This window comes from Triticum urartu, chromosome 6 (assembly GCF_003073215.2).
Source record: "Triticum urartu cultivar G1812 chromosome 6, Tu2.1, whole genome shotgun sequence".
Classification (NCBI taxonomy): Eukaryota; Viridiplantae; Streptophyta; class Magnoliopsida; order Poales; family Poaceae; genus Triticum; species Triticum urartu.
The window spans coordinates 66632949-66643796 of NC_053027.1; positions in this window are offsets into that span (position 1 = coordinate 66632949).

Genomic DNA, 10848 nt, shown 5'->3' on the forward strand with positions numbered 1-10848 from the left:
TACTTGGGTGCACATAATCCTTTACAAGACTGAAGTGCAGGATGTCTTCAGACGCTTCGCCAATCGTGCTATGAACAATTTTGGCGCCAAGATAAAACACATCAGAAGTGACAATGGCTCTGAATTCAAGAACAATGCCAGATGAATACAAGACTCCAAGAAAATTCTGGACTGAAGCCATTGACACTGCATGCCATACAATCAATCGTGTTTATATTCACAAGCTTCTGAACAAGACATCTTATGAACTCCTAACTGGCAAGAAGCCAAATGTCAGTTACTTCAGAGTATTTGGAGCAAGGTGATGGATCAAGGACCCACACCACACCTCAAAGTTTGCACCAAAAGCACATGAGGGCTTTATGCTTGGATATGGAAAGGATTCGCACTCCTACAGAGTCTTCAATCTCTTTCATTACAAAGTGGTTGAAATAGTGGATGTGCGGTTCGATGAGACAAATGGTTCACAAAGAGAGAAACTGCCAAATGTGCTAGATGAAGTTCCAGCTAGTGAATCAATCAAGCTTATGGGAACTGGAGAGATTATACCTTCTGAAGCTCATCCTGAAGAAGAACTTATCATCTCAGCACCTGATCAACATGAAGACAATGCTCAGCCTGAAGACATTCCTCCAAACAACAACACAGATCAGCAAGGGCAAAGTCTTCTCCCTGTACATCCTCGTGTTGCCAATGAAGTGCAGATTGACAGAATAATCGACAGCATCAATGCACCTGGTCCACTCACTCGTTCAAGGGCAACTCAGCTAGCAAATTTCTGTGGGCACTTCGCATTCGTCTCAATATCAGAACCCAAGAAAGTTGAAGAAGCCTTCATGGAACCTGAATGGATTCAAGCTATGCAAGAAGAGCTTCAACAGTTTGAGCTGAATAATGTATGGGAACTAGTTAAGCGTCCTGATCCACGGAAGCACAACATAATAGGCACCAAATGGATATACCGCAACAAACAAGATGAGCATGGTCAAGTTGTCAGAAACAAAGCTCGTCTCGTTGCTCAAGGATATACTCAAGTGGAAGGCATTGACTTCGATGAAACATTTTCTCCCGTGTCTAGGCTTGAAGCCATACGCATTCTGCTGGCCTATGCAAATCATCATAACATACTTCTATATCAAATGGATGTGGAAAGTGCCTTTCTCAATGGCAAGATTGAAGAAGAAGTGTATGTTGCACAACCGCCTGGCTTTGAAAATCCAAAACATCCTGACATGGTATACAAGCTCAGCAAGGCACTGTATGGCCTCAAACAAGCCCCTAGGGCCTGGTATGACACACTCAAATACTTCCTGAAGAGCAAAGGCTTCATACCTGGTTCCCTGGATCCCACTCTTTTCACGAAGACATATGATGGTGAACTGTTTGTGTGCCAAATATATGTGGATGACATTATCTTCGGCTGCACCAATCAGAAGTACAGTGAAGAGTTTGGATATATGATGCAAGAGCAATATCAGATGTCCATGATGGGGGAGCTGAAGTTCTTCCTTGGTCTTCAAACACGACAACAACGCAATGGCATCTTCATATCTCAAGAGAAGTATCTCAAAGATTGCCTGAAGAAGTTCGGTATGCAAGACTGCAAAGGCTTCACAACACCAATGCCAGCCAAACATCATCTAGGTCCTGACGACAATGGTAAAGAGTTCGATCAAAAGGTATATCGCTCCATGATTGGTTCTTTGCTTTATTTATGTGCATCTAGGCCAGATATTATGCTTAGTGTTTGCATGTGTGCTCGATTTCAAGCGGCACCAAAGGAGTCGCATCATTTAGCTGTGAAGCGAATTCTTCGATATTTGGCTCACACCCCAACTCTAGGATTATGGTATCCAAAGGGCTCAGAGTTTGATTTGGTTGGATTTTCGGATGCTGATTATGCTGGTGACAAAGTTGATCGCAAGTCTACATCAGGCACATGTCACTTTCTGGGACGATAACTTGTATGTTGGTCTTCAAAGAAGCAGAACTGCGTATCTCTCTCCACTGCTGAATCTGAATACATTGCTGCTGGATCTTGCTACGCTCAGCTTCTGTGGATGAAGCAAACACTCAAGGACTATGGTATTCATCTGAAGCAAGAACCACTTTACTGCGACAACGAAAGTGCCATCAAGATTGCCAACAACCCAGTTTAGCACTCGAAGACAAAGCACATTGAAATTCATCATCACTTTCTCAGAGATCATGTTGTCAAGGAAGACATTGATATCATACACGTCAACACTGAAGAACAATTGGAAGATATCTTCACCAAGCCCTTGGATGAGAAGAGATTTTGGAAGTTACGGTGTGAGCTAAATATCCTGGAATCCTCAAATGTCGTGTGATCAGGCACACATCCTAACACTTATGCATATGATGACTTAGATGTGCAACGCACAAAGTAAAGTATATCTTCAATCAATGAAGACATACATTCTAAGTGTGAATACATTAATGTGGAATTTGACTTCGGAGCGCCACGATAATTGTGCGCCGTGTCTGGGTCTAATACTTCCTATACAGTGGGTAACGCCACCACCAAACGTTCCATTTTGAAGTGTTTTCACTCATGGCGTTACCTTGCAATATCTTTACATTTGGTTTGGCTTCGAACTCAACATGTCTTCATGATTATCTTCACTACGTTGATTATATAGATGTATACATACTAGTGTTCTGTCCTCTACAGCATTCACTTATAGCTATGTCTTCTTGGTTGAATCTTTTGAACTAAGTGAATGTGATCGGACCCTAATCTCTCTATGCTTTCTATCTCAAATTATATCTCTCCAAGTCATATGCATTCTAGTGAAGCTGTCGAATGTCTTCACTGCGTCCTTGTCAGCAGAAGATATAGAGACAACCATAAAGTCCGTTTTCAATGCTCATTCCTCCACATAAAATCCGGAGAAGCAGGAACGACCGCCCGACAATCCAGGCGTGCGTGGGATGTGGAACAAACCCCAAACTTCCGCAAACAGGCCACGCGTTCCTCAGATGCGAATCGCTAGGGGCACCTGTGTAATAGCACAGTGCCGCCCCTGTGCCTATAAATTCACACTTACCGCGGTCATTATCTCCTTCTTCCACCCTCGCACGAACCCTAGCGCCACCGCTAGCTCTCGACGACGCTGGCGACGAAGCGCTTCGCTGCCGCAACCTCTCCGACACCGTCCTCACGCCGACCGCGGACATCGCTCTCTCCGCCATCGCCGTAGGTGTCTTCCGTCGCCAAGTTAGGGCACGGAGGACTGAACTGCTCGGCATCATCTCCCACTTCCGTCTTGCAGTTCCAAGTGTGGTAAATAAAACTTATGTTTACAGCCCCTTTTGATCTCATGATTCTGTCACTTTCTACCATAAGAAGTTTATCTTCACACAAGTTAGATCTCTCAATCTGCATCTCATAACATGCCTAGTATATTCACTTGTGCTTCATAAAGTAGTTAGATTCCTCACTTGTACTGATCTGTGGGTTCGTACAAATCTGGAACCAACTTCTTATCTATGAGTGAATGTCTTCGCACGATGAGGTCAATGTCTTCTAAGCTGATTAATCTTCAAAACCTTCTGAGAATGCATATGACCTCTTCCCCTTCCCTCGCACCTTAATGCTGTCACAGGTACATGTCCGTGGGAGAATCCTTCGGTTCTCATAGTCTGCATTCATTTGCAGAATTCCTACAGCAACACATAATTCCTGTTGGTCCAGCAAAAGAAAGCTTTTGAAGCCTTTGAAAGTTTTGAAGCCTTTCAAGTTAAAGTTTATGGCTTCAGAAGCAGCAGCAAGGAAAGGGGGCAGACAACGACGTGAAGGAACTTCCAAAGATCTGCCTGAAGACCTGGCAGAAATGTATAAAACAGATCCAGAAGAGAATTATGGGCAGCGCAAGACCCGAATCCAATGGATTCGACGCTATTGGGCAGAACAATGGTTCAAATACCGCTTCGTCACCCAGGAGTATGCTGAGAAAAGTGCCATCAAAAGACCGTGGGGAGACATCTTATACAAGAATCTCATACCCAGGACCAGAGACGAAACCATTGCTCAAGGCTTCTACCCATGCATGGTCCGAGGACCACAGCCTAATGATGCGCATCCGTCGTCACTCCTCTGGTGTCGTGACGACAATTTGTTCAAGCGCAACTTCCAGTTTGCCCAACAATCAGCGAAGCAGAACAAGAAGAAATTTGGGTTAGACTTCAACCCTGGTCCCTCAGTTCCAAGGGCAGATGGCACACGCTACGCAGAACCCAATATCATCGGTCCGTATGCCAATCTTGAGGGCCTCATCACCCGCATCTTAGTCCAAGGGACTGCCGTGAATGACCCTCCAGCTGACTCTGAGTCTGATGAAGCTCCTGCTGTACAGAAGCCGAAGCAGTCGAAGAAGCCAAAAGCTTCAAAGCCAGCCCCTTCATCAAAAATCTCAAGGGCGAAGCCATTGGCAACTGCACCTCCTGAAGACAGTGTGCAGTCTGAAGACGTATCCCGCGTCTCCAAGCCCCAGAAGGCCAAGGTGCCTCAGCCACTCACCAGCAAAGAGCTCACAGCTGCTGCCATTCTGCGCAGCGAAGCCATTGATCTGTCAAGTGATGAAGATCTTGGAGATGACGCTCTAGAGCAGCTCATCAAGAGCAAAGAAGAAGGTGAGATCTTCAACAATTTGCCTCTCTTTGATGTCGCCATCATCCACAACTTCATCGACGAATGGTTTGCCACACCGAACATAAGCTTCGAAGATCTGCAGCTGCCTGTTGGCCTCAGCGTCGCCTTCCAAGGCGCAATTGCTTCAGAACTTGCCATTGCCCAGCGCATTGTTGAACTGAAGCAGAAAATTGATCATGAAAAGGCTCAGTTCAAGAAGAATATGGCCAAGCTCAGCGTGCAAGAAGTGAAGAGCTTCAAGACCATGTTGCATGAGCTAAAAGAAAATTTTCTAAAGAAGTGTGCAGAAGCTCAAGGTTCACGTGAGCGGATGAAGTCTCTGGCAGAACGATGTGTGCAAGCCTACAATGAGGCCGAGAAGCGCAAGGCACTTGGGCGTCCTGGCATCGACCCCAAGATGGCCGCGAAGAAGAAGAAGAAGCCTGCTATGGCTGAACTAGAGGCATCAAGGCAAGAAGCAGTTCCAATTGTCTTCCCAACTGCAACGACTGGCTCGAAGCCAAACAGCCGGTCAACAGCTTCAGAGCTCAAGAAGACAAGAACTGCTGAGGCTGAAGCCAGGAAAAGGAAAAGCTCTGAAGCCTCTCCTACTGCCCCCAGCAAGAAGAAGCGAAAGATCAAGAAATCTCAGGCTGTTCCCACAGAGCCCTTGATAGTTGAACCTATTTCTATGGTTCGCCCCAACGCAGAACGGCAACTGACAGTTCATGAGCCTGCTTCCACAGAGGCTCCTGAAGCTGAAGACATACCAGCAGCCGACCCCATTGCTGTTGAAGACATTGGTCATCAGGACAATGTACAAGATGATGCAGCCCTTCCTCAGTATGAACAAAGCGAACTCATCAGCATTGGTCGTCCTTTGACGCCATTGCACAAGATGTGTCATGGGCGGATCGCCCTCAAGCAAGTGGGTCTGCTGCAGTTCATAACTGATGAAGAGCACTGGAATGAAGAGCTTCTGTTGCAATTCTATGCCACCCTACACATCAGGGGATACAACATAGATCCGAAGACTTGGGCCCTGGAGTGGATGACCGGCAATGTCCATCACGAAGCCAATGCATTCGATATCATTGAGCTCACCGGCCTGCCCACTCCTGGTGAACTCTTCAAGGAAGGTTGTCCACTACACACTGAAGCCCTTGAGAGCATATTCCAGAGGCCTGAACCAAACATGAGTCAGATGCTCTCCATGATGAAGCCACTGCCTCTCGATGCTCCTTATCCAACAGAGTTCTTCGTTGAAGACTTTGAGTACCTGCGCAGAACAATCTATCACATTATCCGGCGGACTCTCTGGCCTATTAAAGGGCACTCTCCAAATGCCAAGATTGAGGGTGCAATGAAGACTCTGATATTCTGTATCCTTCATGGCAAATGCTTCAACGCTCAGGATTTCTTCATACGCCAACTCGCTGCATCAGGCTCAGATCTGTTTGGTTTAAAGTTCTATGCTCCTTGGGTAATGAGACTGATCAAGCTTCACTCTACAATCTCATATCAGCCCTCAGCCCGCAACCATTGGATCTTCTTGCCAGATGTGGATACCTCTGCTGAAGCTATATATCCTGAGCCGGCCAAGCAACCTTTGAGTCTTCAGAATGCAGAACACCAGAGCTTCACTCAAAACGATGAAGGTGTTGAAGCCATCTCCAGGGTGTATCCTTTGGCTGGCACTACACGTGCGCCACATCCTGCTTCAACTGAAGCCACTCATAGTGCAACTGCTTCCAGACCCAAGAAGCGCCCTCGTGTTCTCAATAACCGAGAGCTTCTTGTGGCCCTTCATCAAAAACAAGATAGGCATCACGACTGGCTAAAGCGTCAGATGAAAAGCCTCTTTGTGGATGTTAATCGTCTTCGAAATCTTGCCACCAAGAATGCTTTCGTCACTCATGAAACCTGTCATTGTACATGGAAAGGGCTATCAATGATGTGTACTGAAGCTGAACTTGAAGAGGATGGCTTCATTGAGCGATTCAAGTTTGACACCACACCTACTAGAAGGGCTGTGATGCGCAACACACCATCACTTGAAGACTCTGAGTTTTCTTCATCTGCTGCCACAGTCACTGCCAGAATCATTGATGAAGAATACGATGCTACATCACCACCACCTGCTTCAGCACCTCCAAGCTCTTCTGCACCGCCAAACACCTCCAACGACCCTGCTGCTCCTGGGAATGAGTAGACACTCTATGTCTTCAAACCTTTTTGGTCCTTGCTGACAAAAGGGGGAGAAGCATATGGGTTGATAGTCTTCAAGCGGGTCCATATGGGCGGGTGCTTTATGTTTTGCTATATTTTGCTTCGTGCTTACAACTCTCGTTTTTGCTTCATTTGTTTCTTTGAGTTGTAACACTAAAACTCGATGGTCGTCTGCTACTTGTTTGCCACCCTGTTTGCGAAGATAAATTCCGCATGTGCGACGATAAATTCTGCACTTATCTCATTCTGCAGACGTCCATTTTCCATTATGCATGTCATTATCTTCATATACTTTCACATGCATAGTGGATTGTCATCATAAGCTGAATGGGATCTCCACAAGTACACCCTGCCATGTGCATTTGCATTCTAAAAGCAAATTAACTTATATGCACATCTTCAGGGGGAGCCCTTGAAACTTACGAAGACAATTCCTTATCCTTTACAATTTCACAGACTATATGCCCCGTTGAAAACTTCAACCAGTTTGTCATCAATCACCAAAAAGGGGGAGATTGTAAGTGCATCTAGTGCCACCCCTAGTTGGTTTTGGAGTATTGACGACAAACCTAGTTGAGGGACTAATGTGTTTGTGAGAATTGCAGGATAACACAGGTAGAAGTCCCTCATTGATTCGGTTTTACTACCAGAGATGACCCCTAAAAATGTATGAAGACATTGAAGCCAAAGGTGGTATATGAAGATATTCACATTGAAGACTATGACAAAAGAAGACACGTTATGAAGCCATGGAGCTCGAAGACTTAGATCTTTCGTAGTTCTTTTTCTTTTGTGTTGAGTCATAGGAACCACCGTACTGTTAAGTGGGGTCCAGGAGAACCAGTCAGAATGACTGAAGTGATGCCTAAACCAAAAACCTATGTCTTCGAGTGAAGACAATGAGAGCGAATCTTGTCCAGAGCCGGACAAGTCAGCTTTGCTTGTAGCCCAAGTAAAGTTGCCATGAGATTTTGAAATCTGACCATTGAGACACGTGTCAGTTCCTTAGTGACCCAGGGTCATTTCGGACAAATCAGGTCGGGTTGCCAAGTGGCTATAAATAGCCCACCCCCTACAACCATAAACGGTTGGCTGCTCAGATTTCAGTGCACGGCTTTTGTCGTTTGAGAGCAACCCACCTTGAAGCCTTTGAGAGAAAATTTCTAGCGAGGAGAAAAGCCCTAACCACCCAGAGCCAGAGAACATTGGGCATCACTTAAGTCTTCTTGTCTGCGTGATCTGAAGACTTATTACACTTGAGGACTGTGAATCCTCCAGACGGTTAGGCATCGCGTTCAGAGCATCCAAGAGACATTGTGGTTTGCCAGTGAACGAAGTCTGTGAAGGTTTGGGAGTCTACCTTGAAGACTTACCAGAGTGATTGGGCGAGGACTATGTGACCTTAGCTCAAGGAGAATACGGTGAGGACTTGGTGTCCTGAGCTGCGTTTTCAGGACTGGGTGTCCGGGACTGTGTGTCGTAAGGTTTAAATACCTAGCTGCTCCAACTAGACGTACAGTTGTCACAGCAACTGGAACTGGTCCAACACATCATTGTCTTCAACGAGTCACCGGTTTCATCTTCACTTCCTTTTTCTTACTGTTACTCATTGTGAAGCCATTGCATGCTTGCTCTATCTTTTGTCTTCACAACGTGAACGTATGATCTGTTTGGCTTCATAACTTCTTCCTACCTGATCCTTATTACACTGCAGCTGTTTGTCTTTGTGCTTTCACTCTATTGAATACTTGACCATGGCTTGCCTAGTGTAATCTAACTTCCGCTGCATAGTAATAGGCAAAATCTTCGCTGTTTGTCTTCATAACTCCCACGTTTTGAAGACTTTCATAATAATCGCCTATTCACCCCCCTCTAGTCGATATAACGCACTTTCACTAGCTAATCTTATTCTCCATCACAAACATGTGCATGGTCTTTCTTGATTTCTCTCGGGGCATCTTTCTATCGCGCACACACCTTCCTCGATCTCCCACCCATATAGTCCCCTCACGATCTCGAGGGGGTCTCTCTATCACCAGCACACCCTCTCGCCCACCCCATGCATCCATGTTCTCCATTTGTCCCTCTCGACCTTTGTTCCTTGTTGGCCAGACCTCTATTGGACATGTGCTATAGGGGTGTCTCTCTCTGTTGCAAACAATCACACACTAGCTATCTTCGTGTATCTCCTCGCCTCGCTTTTCTATCTCGGAGATGCATGCGTGATATGTTCGCCTAAGAAACGAAAAAACACACACACACTCTCTCTAATTTATCGTTTGTTGTCACTTTCTCTTTCACACACATACTCTTTTTGCACACTTACTCATTCTCCTTTCCACGCACTTGATCCCTGTCGACTTAGGCACTCTCCTCGGTCCATAGCATATTGATTTATTGAAAAGTCAAACATCACAATGTTTGACCATGTACGTGGAGAAAAACAATTACATCTAGAATGGCAAACATATACCATTAGATTTACCATGAGATGTAGTTTCGTATGATGTATCTTTGGTATTGAAGATATAAATAACACTTGTGTAAACCTCATCAAAGTTTCCAAAGTTTGACTTCCAAAAAAATTACATGCACTGCATTATCGAGCGTATGGAATATCTCTTTCCCCCTCTCAGCTATCTGACGCACCACTCAGCCTTATCGGGGCTCCTCAATCTCTCTCAAACTTTACATCTCCCTGGTTCACACATACACATGTCTCGCTCGCGCTATACATATAGACCCATCCAACACTCTCCGCCCTTGTTCTCTCTCTATGTGACACGCACCCGCCTAATAAGTACCATAATCCCTCACTCCATCATTGGTGCAAGCACTCCCCCCTAAGTATGATTATCTCTCACTAGTCATCAGGAACACACGTATTGTCTCCTTCCATCCATACGTCTATCTCGATATCTCTCGGTGTATCTTCTGTCACGCACACACCTTGTCACTCGATCTCCCACCCATGTAGTCCCATCACGATCTCCAGGGGATCTCTCTATGACAAACATACACTCTCTCCTCCCCATGTCTGCATTTTCTCCGTACGTCTCTCTCGACCTCTCTCCCTTGTTTGTCAGACCCCTCTTGGCCACGTGCTGGGGGTCTTGCTCTCTTGGTTGCAAACAACCACACACTATCTCCTCACCTTGCTTCCGTTGTCGAAGATGCACGTGTGATATGTTTGCATAAGACACACATTTTTTCTCGACTTTTATCGAGTGTTGTCCATGTCTCTTTCACACACGAACACACACTTTTTTCACTCACTCTTTCTATTTCACTCTCTCTCTCTAGTTAGGGACTCTCTCACGTCCATAAGCATATGGATGTTTTGAAAAGTCAAACCTCAGAAAAGTTTGACCAGGTATATGTGGAGAAAAACATTTACATCTGGAAAGATCATTAGATTCATCACAACATGTACTTACTTCATACTATCACTTATCTTTGGTATTGTAGATATAAGTAATTGCTTTATAAACTTGGTCAAAGTTTCAAAAGTTTGACTTAAAAAAATGTTGGAACTACATTATCGAACGGAGGGAGTAGCTCTTTCTCTCTCTCTCTCTGCTATCTCTCACGGGCCTCCCCTCTCACACGAACACTCTATACCGACGGATTATACGCTCACTGTGTCAGCGTATAGCTCTGTATATTGTTTAGTTGACTGGTCAACCAGTCCACATGCTGCCTTGTTAGCTCGTGTTCTGTATCTTCGTGTGCTGGCCCATGTGGCAGTGGGTGAAAATAAGTAAACTAGAGGCCCATCTAACACGCGGTGAAGTAAACAAAGTTGAAACCACTCGGGGTAGCACCCGGCACGCTAGTAAATTGAGGGCGCATTAAGGACACACTTCTTCCATGTGGAGGACGCATTCACGCATAATTCACCACTGTGCGGCGGTATGCACAGAAGGACGCACTCACGCACACCCAGCACACAACACACACCAGCA